The sequence below is a fragment of the Drosophila albomicans genome, unplaced genomic scaffold, assembly GCF_009650485.2.
Source record: "Drosophila albomicans strain 15112-1751.03 unplaced genomic scaffold, ASM965048v2 utg000160l_pilon, whole genome shotgun sequence".
Lineage (NCBI taxonomy): Eukaryota > Metazoa > Arthropoda > Insecta > Diptera > Drosophilidae > Drosophila > Drosophila albomicans.
Genome location: NW_026263536.1, coordinates 15799 through 32233, shown reverse-complemented (window position 1 = coordinate 32233; position 16435 = coordinate 15799). Strand labels below are relative to the sequence as shown.

The following is a 16435-nucleotide window of genomic DNA, read 5'->3' as shown; positions in this document are numbered from 1 at the left end:
ACTTCGGGATAAGGATTGGCTCTGAAGATTGAGATAGTCGGGCTTGATTGGGAAACAATAACATGGTTTATGTGCTCGTTCTGGGTAAATAGAGTTTCTATCATTTATGGTAGTTTCTTGTTCCCCGGATAGTTTAGTTACGTAGCCAATTGTGGAACTTTCTTGCTAAAATTTTTAAGAATACTAGTTGGGCAACCAGCTAGTTCTTTTAAATTATAACGATTATCAATTAACAATCAATTCAGAACTGGCACGGACTTGGGGAATCCGACTGTCTAATTAAAACAAAGCATTGTGATGGCCCTAGCGGGTGTTGACACAATGTGATTTCTGCCCAGTGCTCTGAATGTCAAAGTGAAGAAATTCAAGTAAGCGCGGGTCAACGGCGGGAGTAACTATGACTCTCTTAAGGAGGATCAATGGGTCTGCAGAAGGGGAATAATGGTTCATTTATCAGCAATGGCAAGTGGACTACCGTCCTTCGTTAGTCAGATCAAGTCGACTCATAGGCAACATGTGCCCCACTTAACTTGTGGCCTCCTCGTGGTGTCCTCCGGTGCTGGACCGATGTAGTTTCGGCAGCAGCGAATATGAGCGGCGAAAGGGGCCATTGGGTTACCACCCCGATGGTCCTGAAAAACTGATGGTGCAAACTTAAATAACATGCCTCGGATAGCTGAAAGTTATTCAGTGAATTCTCCTACGGCATCCGTAGGAGCCCATCAGGGAAGGAACGTAGATGCTAATCCAGTTGTTGGACATCTATGTGTGGAATGCGGCCGATCTTTTGGAACAAAGACCGGTTTAGGCGTCCACATGTCGCGTCAGCACAAAGACAGGCTTGATGAGCTTCGTACGCGTGTTGACGTGAAAACCAGGTGGTGTGAGGAAGAATTGGCCATGATGGCGAGGAAGGAACTTGAGCTCATAGCAAATGGCGAGAGGTTCATTAATAAAAAGCTGGCGTTGCATTTTCCAGAACGCAGCGTCGATGCTATTTAAAAAGTGTCGACAGAGGGATAATTATAAGGCAAAAATCGAGCAGCTAAGAGGGCAAGCGGCTCTTATCCCCGAAATTAGTGAACCACAAACCATTACGCGCCGCCCTAGTATAAGTGGGCTTGAGTCTTCTTCTTCAATGTCAGAGTCGGTTCCAATCACACCATCGATACATTTCGGACGACGTCCTCATGCGGATACTGCGGGGCTTCGGCCCTGTGGGATGTAATCGATCGTGGAGAGTCGAGGTTCTGCAATCTATCATTGATGGAGCGCAGACTTCGGGCAAAGAAGCAACTCTCCAGTGTTTGTCTAACTATCTCCTGGAAATTTTTCCGAATCGAAACGAAGGTCCGGTTTCGGCGAGAGTCTTTCCTGAGCCTCGCAATAGGAGACAAAATAGAAGGCAGCAGTTCGCTAGGGTTCAGCGCAACTGGGACAAACATAAAGGTCGATGCATCGGATCCCTGCTAGCAGGACCCGACGAGTCGGTAATGCCAAACCAAGAGATTATGGAACCATACTGGAGAGAAGTCATGACACAGCAGAGCCTTTCCTCTTGCAATAGCACCGTGCCCCATATGGGACACTTGCTTGAGGGGTATGGTCACCTATTACGTCTAGGGACCTGCAATTGCATCAAGTGCCATTGACTTCTTCTCCCGGACCGGACGGAATATCTCCAAGAACTGCCAGGAGTATTCCCAGTGGTGTTATGCTTCGCATAATGAACCTTATTCTCTGGTGCGGCAAACTACCCACACTCTTCCGAATGGCTCGAACCGTTTTCATCCCGAAGACGGTAAGAGCATCCCGACCAGAAGACTTCCGTCCGATATCGGTGCCTTCTGTCATAGTTAGACAACTCAATGCCATCTTGGCATCTCGATTGGCCTCATCAGTCGATTGGGATCCGCGTCAGCGGGGGTTTCTTCCTACTGACGGTTGCGCCGATAACGCGACAATAGTTGACTTAATCCTGAGGGACCATCATAGACGTCATGCGTCGTGTTATATCGCGACACTTGATGTCAGCAAAGCGTTTGACTCTGTGTCTCACGCAGCGGTAATTGACACCCTATCCGCGTATGGTGCACCAACGGGTTTTGTTGACTACGTACGTAGTTTGTACTTGGGAGGTGGCACTAGTCTCAATGGTAAAGGCTGGAGATCAGAGGAATTCGTCCCTGCTAGAGGTGTGAAGCAGGGTGACCCTTTGTCTCCACATATGTTCAACTTGGTCATCGACCGGTTGCTCAGGTCTCTACCGGACGAGATTGGTGTCAGTGTCGGAAATGCCAAAACAAACGCTGCAGCGTTCGCAGACGATCTGGTGTTGTTTGCTTCTACACCGAAGGGCCTTCAGGCATTATTGGATACCACGGTCTCCTTTTTGGCGTCCGTTGGGCTGACCCTAAACGCTAATAAGTGTTTTACTGTTAGTGTCAAGGGGCAACCGAAGCAGAAGTGTACTGTGATCGAATCACGGAGCTTCTGTGTAGGTTCGCGCACGTGTCCAAGCTTGAAGCGTTCGGAGGAGTGGAGGTATCTCGGCATTCAGTTCACTGCGGACGGGAGGGCCCGCTACAATCCGACTGAGGACATTGGTCCCAGATTGGATATCATATCGCGGTCCCCCCTGAAGCCACAGCAGAATTTATTCGCCCTCAGAACTGTCCTCATTCCACAGCTATATCATAAGCTAACCCTTGGTAGTGTGGCAATAGGCGTTTTGAGAAAGTGTGACAGACTGGTACGGTCGGTCGTAAGGAAATGGTTAGATCTTCCTATGGATGTGTCAGTAGCATTCTTCCATGCCCCCACACAAGTGGGGGTCTCGGTGTTCCCTCAGTTCGAAGGACAGCTCCAATGCTGCGCATACAGAGGCTAACGAACATAAAATGGCCCCACCTCGAGCAATCCGAGACGGCCAGTTCGTTCCTTAGTGCGGAAATTCGGAGGGCCCGAGATAGGTGCAAGGCATCGGGAGACGCGGCTCTGGATACACGCCTTTTGATCGATTCGTACTGGGCGGATAGGTTGCACTCCTCTGTTGATGGTAGCGGTCTCCGTGAAGCAGGGCGTTATGCTCCGCAACACGGGTGGGTTGTCGCACCCACGCGTTTGTTAACTGGAAAAGCTTATTTGAATGGGATCAAACTGCGGATAAATGCCCTACCCACGCGGTCTCGTACCACGAGGGGAAGGCACGAATTGGAGAGGCAGTGTCGTGCAGGATGTGATGCTCCCGAATCACTAAACCACATTCTGCAGGAGTGTCATCGTACGCATGGGAGGCGGGTGGCTAGACACAACAGTGTAGCTAAATATCTCAAGCGGGGACTTGAGACGAGAGGCTACTCTGTCATTGCTGAACCAAGTCTGCAGGGAGAGAACAGGATATATAAGCCGGACCTGGTGGGTTTCCGACCAGATCACACTATAGTGATCGACGCTCAGGTTGTGACTGACGGACTTGATCTTGACCAAGCTCATCAGAGTAAGGTTGAGATCTACGACAGACAGGACGTACGAACGGCTCTGGTTCGGGATTATCGGGCACATGAGGACATTAAAATCGTTTCTGCTACGCTAAACTGGAGGGGCATCTGGAGCTATCGGTCGGTAAAACGACTGATAGCCCTGGGAGTCCTTAACGCTGGTGATAGCAATATTATCAGTACCAGGGGTGGTAGATGGCGGAGTCTGCGGCTTTAAGACGTTCATGTTCCATACTGGATATCGCCAAGGAGTGGGTTAGCACCGAGGTTTACTTTCCTCATTGAAAGTCAACTACACTGGCCAACATCTATTGTGTACAAAGTAAAGGGAAAACAGTCATATGACGTGCCATTCATATATGGCATTGTTGTGTGGGCAAATTCATTTCCTAGCCAAATGCCTCGTCATCTAATTAGTGACGCGCATGAATGGATTAACGAGATTCCTACTGTCCCTATCTACTCAGTCTGGTTTCAACTGTCGAGCTGAACAGACGTGTTAGCGGGTGCCTGCATTTCGTAGTGTTTTTGCGATAACAGTTATTTGTTATCTCTTAGTTAGCGGTAAAAGTTTCGCGTGTGCGCTTTGTGCTCCTCATTCGCTGTGTGCGTGTGAGCAGCGTGGGAAAATCGTCGCGCGTCGTTGAGAGTGTGTGCGTGCGTGTGCTTATTTTAAGCGCTATTAAAGTAGCTTAGTTTCGAGTGACCTACTTTCTGGTGAGTACAGTTGAGTATTTTTAAGACTTGCAAAAAAAGTTTTAGATGCCAGCGTGCAAGCCGGCCGTTGGTGCTGGGGGAGTGGTGCGTCGACGGACGACCTCCCTTCGGTGGCTGACGGGAAGGTTAAGCGGAAGGCGGGGTTCGGCGTCAGCAAGGAAGCTGAAGAAGGCAGCTTCTTTAGCTTCTTTTGCTGATGCTGGGTTAGGTGCTGAGTGTATGGGAGCCGCTAGTGGTGGTGTCAGCGCTGCTACTAGCGTGTTTAGCGTGGGTGAGGAGAATCTGGTTTCGGCAGATTCGACCCCGATGTGCTCATTGGGGAGTATGCTAGAGGAGTTTAGGGGCGGCTGAAAAGGCAGCAGAGGCGTTGGTTGCTCCATTGAGCAAGCCAGGGTCAAATGATGCGCAAGGGAAGCCCAGTAGAGAAAATGAAGGCGATCAGTAAGGACGTGCTCACGCTCGTTGTTTGCTGATTGTGGAATGCAAGGCAAGGCGCTGGTTAGTGTAGTTGACTACCTAGCGGAAATGGAGACGCTGCTGTTTTCGCAGATGGCGGAAAATGAGCGTCTCCGAGGACGGTTGGAGGAGGCTCGCGCTCATGCGAGTAGCGGCCCCTCCAATGGGCCTTTCCGAGTGCCAGCGCCGGTTAGCGGGGTGCTCCGCTGCGTGCACCGGTTGCCAAAGGCGGTTCCAAGTCGGCAGCGCCGTCTACCCCGGAGACGCCGAGACCTAAGCCAGTTGAGACATGGTCCCTCGTGGTCCGCAGCAAGACTGCGAAGACCTCAAAGGAAGTGGTTGATCAGGTGGTGAAGGAGGTAGGTCCAACCCTGGGTGTACGGGTGCACGAGGTTCGTCCTCTTCGGGATGGTGGTGCGATTATTCGCACTCCATCCGTTGCAGAGCGGAGAGTGATCGCAGGAAACGCGAAATTTAAAGAGGTGGGGCTGGAAGTGAGTGTGAATGTCAAACTGGGGCCTAAAATTGTGGTGACGGGCGTTCACTCGCAGATTACTCCTGACGAATTCATGAGTGATCTTTTCGAGATGAACCTCAAGGACAGCATGTCTCTTGAGGCCTTCAAGAAAGGCGTCCGTATGGTGAGCAAGCCATGGCCTGTGACTGGTGGGTCAGCGTCGGTCAATGTTGTGTTGGAGGGCGATGGCATGGCCATGCAAACTCTGCTCGATGTTGGCCGCTGCTACATCAAGTGGTTTTCATTCCGCTTGAGGAACTTTGACCCGGTTCTGAGCTGCTTCCGTTGCCTGGGCTTCGACCACAAGGTAGCGGACTGCAGGGCCAAGCACGATGTCTGTCGGCGCTGTGGTCAAGTGGGCCATCGGGTAGCTAAGTGTACCAATGCACTTAGTTGCCGGAATTGTGCTTTTAAAGGGCAGCCTTCGGAGCATCTTATGATGTCTCTGGCTTGCCCGATATATAGTGCGATTGTCGCGAGGGCCAACGCTAGACATTAATATGGCTAGCAAAGTCCTTCAGTTGAACTGCCAGCGGTCATATGCAGTTATGTGCGATGTGGGCGAAATGATGTGTGAGAGAGAGGCAGTGTAGTGGCCCTGCTGCAGGAGCCGTATGCAACCGATGGTTGTGTACGTGGCTTACCGCGCACATGCGCGTGTTCACTGACAGCAGGGCCAAGGCTGCGGTGGTGGTGAATGATGTTGGTATTGAATGCACTCTGATGTGTTCTACCGACTGGGGGGTGTGTGTGTGCCTTAATGGCAATTTTGGCAGGGTGTTAGTTGTGAGTATATTGAGTGAGTGAGTGTATTGTATAGATCAGGAGTAATCCTCGATCTTATCGGGGCATCAGTCTCCTTCCTGTGCTTGGAAAAGTGCTAGAAAGAGTCATGATAGAAAGGCTGCTTGAGTTAGTTGAAGACCAGATGTCTGATAGACAATATGGCTTCACTAGAGGTAGATGTACGGAGGATGCATGGCATTATGTCAAGGACTCGGTGGGGTCAAGCAACTCCAGGTACGTCTTAGGCATTTTTGTAGATTTTAGGGGTGCGTTTGACCACCTTAGCTGGGCAAGTGTGTTAAGAAAATTGAGCGACTGTGGCTGCCGAGAGATGGCTCTATGGAAGAGCTACTTTTCTGGCAGGCGTGCGACAGCAATAGGAAAATGTGAGAGTGTCACTGTGGATGTGGTTCGTGGTTGTCCGCAAGGATCCATCTGTGGTCCATTTATATGGAACCTAATGATGGACTCCCTATTGCGGCAACTCGAATTGCGCTACAAGTGTTGTGCGTATGCGGATGATCTGCTCATTTTGATTGAGGGGCAATCGCGCTCCGAGATTGAGGCAGGTGCTAGGGAGTGCTTGCGCATTGTTTGCGATTGGGGCGACAGTGTCGGCGTCGGTTTGGCAGCGGATAAGACGGTGGCAATGTTACTCAAGGGTAAATTGTCTGCCAGTCGGCCTCCAGTTGTCAGACTAAACGACGTTAGCTTAAAGTATGTGACTGAGGTTCGGTACCTTGGCATTACTTCGGTGAGGGGATGTGCTTTATGCCGCATCTCACCGGTCTCAGGGCGCGGTTGTTTAGTGTGGTTGAACAGGTGCGTCGCATTTTGCGGAGTGATTGGGGCCTCAGCAGACGAGCTGTGCGTACCATATACAGCGGCCTATTTGTTGCATGTGCTGCATATGGGTCGTCTGTGTGGTATGAGGCAGCAAAGACTGTTGTGGGCAGAAAGAAAGTGCTGGCTTGCCAGCGTGTGATTCTTTTAGGTTGTCTGCCTGTGTGCCGCACTGTTTCTACGGAAGCTTTGCAGGTATTGCTTGGTGCAGCCCCTCTTGACTTGGAAGTCAGGCGTAGAGCCTTGATGTTCAAGATTAAGAGGCGGCTGCCATTGCTGCGGGATGAGTGGTTATTTGATAGGGACGTAAATAGCTTAGCAGTGGATAGCTGTAAAGAAGTTATTGAAAGAGTGTGTTCTGTCTGACTGGCAGGTCAGATGGGATGCAAGTGTGAATGGGCGGGTGACTCGCGAATTTATTCGTGATGTCAAATTCACTGCAGACCGTCCAGACTTCAGATTTAATCTGAGTCTCGGATTCTTGTTGACTGGCCATGGTTTCTCTCAATGCTTTTTGCATCCGAGAAGCCTGTGCGATAGTCCGGAATGCCGCTGCGGTTTGGCAGCGGAGACTGCCATGCATGTGTTGTGTGAATGCCCACTGTATAGCGATATACGTGTGATGGATGAGCTAGGGATTAGGCAGACTGGTGGTGGGTTTGACGTAAGTCAATCACTCTCCACTAGTACTTGTGTAGGTAATTTGAATGAGTTTGCCCGCATTGTATTTGCGAGACGGCGCGGATGAGCGTTCCTGGAGGCAGGAATGAATGATTGTGTGAATAATGTATGCATGAGAGGGAATGGGAATGCTAGGTAGGCAGGCGTGAATCGGGATGTATGAATGCGGGGTTGCAATGAATCGGAGCGTATGTATGTTGTTTGTTTATGTTTCCACCTGGGCCACCAACCCGTAACTGTTTGGAGTTAAAATTGGTAGTACCTTTGTGGTACGAAACCTGACCGGAGGTTTTTCTGGTACCACGGGAACCAGGTGCCCGCGGACATATGTCCGTCCTGGTATTTGGTTGCGGCCCTTTCGGGAGTATCGTGGTGGCTGTGGTTTACCATCCAAATGCGGCTAGAGTGGAGTGCTCGACGTGGAGTTGCGTAATACAACCGGTTGCCGTGATACCATAGATCGGAAGAGGTTTTAGATGGGCCTCGCTCCTCACACAGGAGGTTGAGCCAACCCAAACAGTTGGCTCTTCAATGTGTACCCGTGAATTGCTCCATGGGGGCGCTGATTCGACGCTTAAATTGAATCGTCTGTGCTGCGCACCGTGAGATAGAGCCAACATGGCAGGTGCTCACGTTAATCTACCAAATTCCATGTCCCTATCTACTCAGTTTGTTTTTGACTGTCGACCAGAGCAGACGTGCGCGCTGTTTTGTATAAGAAATTGCGGTACTTTGTTATTGTCGCCGAGATAGTAAACAAGCGAAGTTACGGTGTTTTGTTTACAGTAACTTGTAATTACTGTAAATAGTGAAGTGCAAGAGCTTATTGTTTTCGTCGCGGACAAAAGCTGTGTGATTCGAACTGCTTAAGTGCACTGCTTGCAATGGGTGTACTGCTTGCACTGCTTGAATTGTAAACTGCTTTAAATCGGACTGCTTGGTGTGTACTGCTTGTGTTGCTTCCTGCTTCGGTTTACTGCTTGCGAGTGCGTGTGGTGTACTGCTTGCGAGGTTTAACTGCTTGCGAGGTTTAACTGCTTGCGCGGTTAACTGCTTGCGCAGTTTAAACTGCGAACCGTTGGCGCCATGATGCACACGAGATCAAGTGCCAGCGTATGTAGCGATACGAGCGAGATGTCCGTCTCGGAAGATCGTCCACGCGGGAAGCGAGGTAGAAAGCCGCGAAACAAGGCTGTATCGTCGCCCAACCTGGTTGGCAGCGACGATGCATCCTCTGCCAAGCGGCTGGCTGTCTCCTTTATTGGAGGAAACGCCGATGGAACCGCCGCTGGAACTGCCGCTGAAGCCGCCGCTGGAACCGCCGCTGGATCCGCCGCTGGATCCGCCGCTGAAACCGCCGCTGGAACCGCCGTTGGAACCGCCGCTGGAGTCGCCGATGGAACCGCCGCTGGAGTCGCCGATGGAGTTGCTGCTGCTACTGTCGCCCCTGCACCCGCTACGGTACAGGCTATCGCCCGACTGAGCGCGCCTGCCTGTCCAGCTCCCGCTGGTAGTTTTGTTGCTGCCAGTGTGGTGAAGGAAGGGTCTGATGCCGTATTGGCTCAGCTGGCGGGTGTAGACCAGACGGTGAGGTCCGCTGTGCTGCGCGCTGGACTGGCGCCGGAAGCGGCCATCGCCGTTTTGGAGGCAACTGCCAGGCTTGGCGAGCTAGTGACCGCGCTTGTTGTGCGAAACGCCGTCTTGGAGACGAAGGTTGCGGTGCGCCAACCAGCTGCTGCGCCCTTTACGGCCCCAAGTACGAGTGGTGCTGCCACCAGAGCTGTCTCCGGCGTCGCCCCGATGGCCGCTCCTAGAAATGCTCCTGCAGCCAAAAAGCCCGTGGAAACGTGGTCGGCTGTAGTGACGAGCAAAGGACCCGACAGTGTCGGGCAAGGAGATTGCTGATAAGGTGATGAGCCAAGTTGCTCCAGCTCTGGGCGTTAGGGTTCACGAAGTCCGTGAATTGAAGCGCGGTGGCGCCGTCATTCGTACGCCGTCGAGGAGCGAGATGAACAAAGTGGTGGCCAACGCGAAGTTTAATGAGGTCGGCCTGGAGGTTGAGCCCAACCGTGGAGTCAGGTCGAAGATCACCGTGTTCGACGTGGACACAGCGATTCTACCGGAAGTCTTCATGGACGAGCTCTATGAGAACCACTTCAAGGAGGAGTTCTCGCCGTCGGCCTTCAAGAAGATGGTGCATATGGCGTCGAAGCCGTGGTCGGTCACTGACGGTGTTAGAGTCAATCTGACACTCGAATGTGACGAAAAGGCGCAAGCGGTGCTTGATAAGACCGGGCGGGTCTACATCAAGTGGTTTTCCTTCCGCTGTAGGTCGCTCGTCCGAACATATGCGTGTCATCGCTGTGTGGGATTCGACCACAAGGTTTCACAATGCCGATTGAAAAACGAAGTATGCCGCCAATGCGGGCAGACCGGCCATGTAGCGTCGAAATGTGCTAGCCCGGTGGACTGCCGAAACTGCCGTTTCAAGGGGCTTCCCTCGGGCATTACATGCTGTCGGAGACGTGCCCAATATATGGTGCGGTCTTAGCGAGGGTGCAAGCTAGACATTAAAATGTTTAGCTTCATCCAAGCTAATTGTGGTCGAGGTCGAGCCGCTACCATTGAGTTTGCAACTCGGGTGCGAGACTCCCGCCACATGTTCGCTTTGGTGCAGGAACCATACGTCGACAGAGAGCACGGCATTACGGGCATTCCAGCCGGGATGCGTGTGTTTGCTGATCGGCGTTTGAAGGCTGCCATCTTTTTGGACGACCCGGATGCCATCTGTATGCCTATTGAGTCGCTCATCACGGACTTTGGCGTATGCGTGAGTGTCACTGGAAGATTTGGCTCAATCTTCCTGAGCTCCGTGTACTGCCAATACAACACTGAATTGGAACCGTACCTTGCGTATCTAGATGCCGTGCTACTACTGGCTGGTAGCAACCCGGTTATCTGTGGCTTGGATGCGAATGCAGTGTCCCCCTTGTGGTTCAGCAAATCGCTCGAGCGTGCTCGTGGCGACTCGAACCGCCATAGGGGTGAGCTGCTGACCGAGTGGATTCTAGAATCCCGAGCCGGCGTGCTAAATGAGGTCAGTAGTTTGTATACGTTCGATAATCACCGCGGACAGAGTGATATCGACGTCACGATTGCCAACGAAGCAGCGCTTATGTGGGCCACATATGACTGGAGAGTGGACGAGTGGGATCTCAGTGACCACAACACGATCTGTGTTGAGCTGACGCGAGACCCCAGAGACACAGTTGAGAGCGATGCTCCTGTTCCGTCCTGGAACTTCTCCAATGCACGTTGGCAGTCGTTCCGTGGTGAGCTTGTATGCAAGCTTGAGGAATTCCCGCAGGACTACACGGAGATGTCCATTGATGACCAGGTGTCTGCAACGCGTGCACTGGTTCACAGTGTATGCGACCATGTATTTGGACGCAGGCAGCCGAGAGCCGTTCGGAAAGTGGTCTGGTGGAATGCCAACCTCAGTACGAAGCGCCGAGAGGTCAGGAGACTGAGGCGGCGGCTACAGAATGCTCGTCGTCGTGGCAGCGATGAAGCAGGGCGACTTGCTACTGACCTGCGGATCTCCGTGGGTCAGTACAAGAAGCTTATTCTGTCGGCAAAGGAGGACAACTGGCGTCGCTTCGTTGGAGATAATCGGGATGATCCCTGGGGGCATGTCTACAGGATTTGCCGACGTCACAAACGGAATTCCGAGTTGGGCTGCCTACGGGTAAATGGCGAGCCAGTCGTAACATGCACGACTGTGCGCGAGTGCTCCTCCGTAACTTCTTCCCCGTTGCGGAGTCGAATGCACCGATTGCCATCCCAGATGTGCTTCCGCCCACACTCGACGAGTACGAAGTGAGTGCTTGTGTCGCCAGGCTACGGAGCAGACGCTCGCCTGGCATGGACGGCATCACTGGAGTGATCTGTAAGGAGGTTTGGCGTGCTATTCCTCAGCATCTTACAGCGTTGTATTCCCGCTGTTTAGCCGAAGGACATTTCCCTTCTTAGTGGAAACGCCCACGCGTTGTGCCTCTTCTTAAGGGGCCCGATAAGGACAGGAGCTATCCTGGCTCTTATCGTGGTATATGTCTGCTACCAGTCTTTGGTAAGGTGCTCGAGGGTATCATGGTCAGCCGAATGAAGGACATGCTCCCGGAGGGCTGCAGATGGCAATTTGGATTTCAACCTGGACGCTGTGTGGAGGATGCCTGGAGACACGTGAAGAGTACTGTCGACGCCAGCCCGGCAAGATATGTACTCGGAATCTTCGTGGATTTTAAAGGAGCATTTGACCACGTGGAGTGGGATGCTGTGCTACGCCGGCTGATCGACTCTGGCTGCCGAGAAGCCAGCTTGTGGCGAAGCTTCTTCTCTGGCAGGAGTGCGTGCATCGTCAGCAGATACGAGGAAGCATCTGTGCCGGTAACCAGAGGTGCCCACAGGTTCCATCAGTGGTCCATTCATTTGGAACCTCATGATGGACGTGCTTCTTCGGCGCTTGGAGCATTTGTGTGCAACTGAGCGCGTATGCAGACGACTTGCTGCTTCTCGTTGAGGGAAACTCCGAAACGATCTGGAGTCGAAAGGAGCGGAGTACATGTCCATCGTAGGAGCTTGGGGAACAGAGGTAGGCGTGTCCGTCTCCACCAGTAAGACGGCTGTCATGTTGCTGAAAGGCCAATTATCGGCTAATAGGCGGCCTGGGGTACGGTTTGCTGGAGCAAGCTTGCCCTACGCTGACAAATACGGTATCTGGGCATCACGGTCGGCGAGCGGTTGAATTTCAACCCGCATATCGCGTCTTTACGTGATCGGCTGAGCGGAGTCGTTGGTGTTTTGGCACGCGTACTACGGGTTGACTGGGGGATCAGTCCCCGTGCCAAGCGGACCATTTACACTGGACTCATGGTGCCTTGTGCGCTATTTGGTGCCTCAGTGTGGTATGCCACGGCGATGAGACTAGTAAGGGCCAGGAGGCACATATTGTCCTGCCAAAGGCGCATCCTTCTTGGATACCTACCGGTGTGCCGTACAGTGTCCACTGTGGCACTGCAAGTTCTTGCTGGTGTTCCCCCGTTTGATCTGGCTGCCAAGAAATTGGCAATTAGTTTCAAACTCAAGCGCGATCACCCGCTGGAGGAGAGAGCGACTGGCTGTTTGGTCAAGATCTGTCGGGTCTTAATCACAAGCAGAAGATGGCGATGCTGGACGACCGTATGCTGCAGGAGTGGCAAAGCAGATGGGATAATGGTGATGAACCCGGCCGGGTGACTCATCTTTTTATCAGCGTTGCCAATTTAGCTATTTCCCCGTCAGATCTGACGGTTTTCAAAAGCAAAATGCGGGACAAATTGAAAACTAGCGGCTAGCGGGAATTATAGCTATTTTCAAAACAAAACTGACGGAACTTTAGTTTTTTAAAAACATCTGGTAACTTTGTGTATTTTTACGTTTTACGATGCCACACTTTAAAACCTTGCAGTATTTTTGCATTGCAATGGTAAAAAACATCGATATGCCAAAAGATCTTTACATTATTATCGATTTTTATTAGTGTTATACCATCACCATCTGGGTATTTCACAATTTTCAAAACGATCGTGAGACAGTTGAAATGCCGAAAGTTTATAAGCAAAAACCGCGACATGCTTGGTTGCAAGACCCAGCATTTAAGGATTGGCTAACTTTGGATGCAGCTGATGAGCAAAAATGCTTTTGCAAATATTGCAAATCCAGCATTAATGCGAAACTTTCGGATTTGCACGCGCATGCAAAGACAAATAAGCACAAGTCTTCGTCATCTGCGTTTACACAGACGAACAAAATAACGTTCGTTCCATCTGTCTCTCCAAAAACCTGCCGGCAAGAGGCAGCATTGTCTTTGTATGTTGCGGCACATTCATCGGTGAGCCCAATTGATCATTTGGGATTGTTGTGCGGGACAAATTTTCAGGATGGCGGTGCCATAAAGCTCCATAGAACAAAGTGCACCAGTATAATAACAAATATTTTGGCTCCAAGCTTTAAATTGTTATTAAAGGAGGACATCGGTGATGCCAAGTACAGCTTGTTGCTTGATGAGAGTACTGACATAAGTGTCTGCAAGACCCTTGGTAAGGCTAAATGCTAATCATCCTAAAACACAATTAAATATATTCTATATACATAGGTGTTGCCATAAACTATTTTAGTGCAACACGGAGCATCATGGTTTCCACATTTTTATCCCTGGTTCCGCTCGAGGAGGGCGACGCGAAAACGATTGCGAACAGCCTCTGTCAGGAACTTAACAACTTTAAATTAAACCTTGGGAATTTGATTGGAATTGGCACGGACAACGCAAGTGTTATGGTTGGTTCAAAGCAAAGTGTGTACACGGAGTTGAAAAAAAGAGTTCCTTCCCTAATTTTAATTAAGTGTGTATGCCATTCACTACAACTGGCTGTCAACAGTGCATGTAAACATTTTTTACCCGAGGCCTTAGAATATATTGTTTACGAAACCTATAATTGGTTTTCAAAAAGCGCGAAAAGGCAATCAGATTACAAAAAAAATGTATCAGCTTATTAACGCTGAAGAGGTAAAACGACCTATGTGTTTGTATTGTTTGACTTTAACCTTTTTGTCTATTAACATGTGCTTGTCTGTAGTCTGTGTAATGTGGTATTGTTCTCTATGTTTGTATATTTATTTTTTTGTATATGAATAACATGCATTTTTTGCTAGGTACCTCTCAAAATTGCTCGAGTTTGCGACACAAGGTGGCTGTCGATTGAAGTTGCCGTTACACGAATTCTGAAGCAATGGATTGAGCTGAAACTTCACTTCAACATTGCTGCAACAAATGAAAAATGTTTCAAGGCACAAACGTTGCACAAACTACTAAATGACGACGTTAATTATTTGTATCTGTTGTTTTTGCAGCCAGTGCTAACTCAAATGCAGCACATTAACAAAATTTTTCAATCTAGCACTGGAGACTCAAGCAAACTTTTAAATGACATTATATTTGCCATAAATTCTTTAAAAAGCAAAATCATTCCCGAAAATGTCAATATTGATATTTTAAAAAACGATTTTGTACATTTGGTAAAGCATGATTGCTATTTGGGATATGCATTCGAGACAAAGCTCAAAGAATGTAAAGAAAACATCTCAAACGATATGGAGGCAGAAATTCGTTCAAAATGCGTTAATTTTATAATAGCATTAATCAATGAGCTCAAGCAGAGGTATTCTTATAAAGTAATTGTTATATTTCTTTGTTAACTACCAAATTCTTTTTTAGATTGCCAGACAATTTTGAAGTACTTCAACAAATTGATTTGTTTTCCATTACAAAAATTTTATGTCCAAAGAAGGCCAATATTTTGCATATCCTCGAGCACTTCAAGTTGGACTCCGATAAAATTGAGGACATTCTATTCCAATATAAGAACATCCATCTTCTAAACTGGTCAAATTTGACGGATACCATAAGTTTTTGGGCCGAAGTGTCAAACTATGTGGATGCAGCAGGTAACAAAAGGTTTTCGGCACTAGCATCATTTGCGCTAAGCTTTTTATCGATGCCATGGTCGAACGCAGAGGTGGAACGAGTGTTCAGTCAAATGAACAATGTCAAAACCAAGCTGCGAAATAGAATGGCCGTTGAAACACTAAATTCTATTTTACACATAAGGTATTTTATCTGTTCAACCCATATTTTATAATATTAATAACATTAAATCATATTTGTAGATACGGACTACGCCGGGCAAACAAGTGCTGCCATAATTATGAAGTCCCACAAGATTGCTTAAAAATGATTGGAACCAATCAAAGCTACCAAAATTCAGCAGAAGAAGAGGGCATGATTGAGGAAATTTCAGAACTTCTAAAAAATACTTAATAAATAAATAAAATTAATAATATATTGTCTTCCTAACGTAGCTTTATGTTTTGGCTATCATCCTAATTTTCTGGCGGTTTCTAGCGTTTTTCATATGTTACTTTAGCTATTTGATGAGCAGATGAATTGGCAACACTGCTTTTTATCCCGGATGCTGGGTTCGTCTTCAGCAGGCGAGACTTCGGTTTCAGCCTACGTGCTGGATTCCTGCTGACAGGCCATGGATCGCTGAATGCATTTCTGCATGAGAGACGTCTAAGCGGAACGCCTGCATGTCTATGCGGTGCGGATAGCGAAGATGCGCTGCACGTTCTGTGTGTATGCCCCATATATGCAGATTTGCGTCACCTCGATGGACTTGGGATCGAATACCTGCATGGCGTCTGGAGAGTTTCTGGAGCGGTTGCGACACAGGAGAGGATGCAGCTATTGCAAACGTTTGCCGATGCCGTGTTCGCAAGGCGTCGGCAATTGTGTTGTACCAGGAGGCGACGAATGGGCCGGCAGTCCCGAGCTGAGTGGCTAAAACTGTCTCACCCGTGTGGTTGGCGGTCTTAGAATTCCTCCATAGCTTATCCCTCCTTGTCGTATGAGGCGACTAAAAGGATAATTTCCTTTTGGGCTGTCAGTCCCGAGCTGAAAGCTAAAACTGGCCTCACCTGTGTGGTTGGCGGGTATTAGAATTCCACCACAGTGCACCTCTGCTTGTCGTACGACTAAACGGGGTAGCTGGGCCGTCAGTCCCGAGCTTATAGCTAAAACTGACTCACCCGTGTGGATGACGGGTCTTAGAATTTCACCACAGTGGACCTCCACTTATCGTACGAAGCGATTCTCGAGGTGCGTCACCAACGCTAACTGTTTGGAGTTAAATTGGTAGTACCCTTGTGGTACGAAACCTGACCGGAGGTCTTCTGGTACTACGGGAGCCAGGTGCCCGCGGACTTTTGTCCGTTCTGGCACGGGTTGTGGCCCTTCGGGAGCATCGTGGTGGCTGTGGCTTACATCCAAATGCGGAGA

General features: G+C 49.7%; 1 long non-coding RNA gene across 1 annotated transcript; it reads left to right on the top strand.

Annotated features, from left to right (window-relative positions):
• Positions 1-14229: 14229 nt before the first annotated feature.
• On the top strand, positions 14230-15351 carry LOC127566288 (uncharacterized). The gene is made up of 3 exons (XR_007955535.1): positions 14230-14756; positions 14813-15205; positions 15265-15351. It is a non-coding gene; the product is annotated as an uncharacterized LOC127566288 (long non-coding RNA).
• The last annotated feature ends 1084 nt before the right edge of the window (positions 15352-16435 follow it).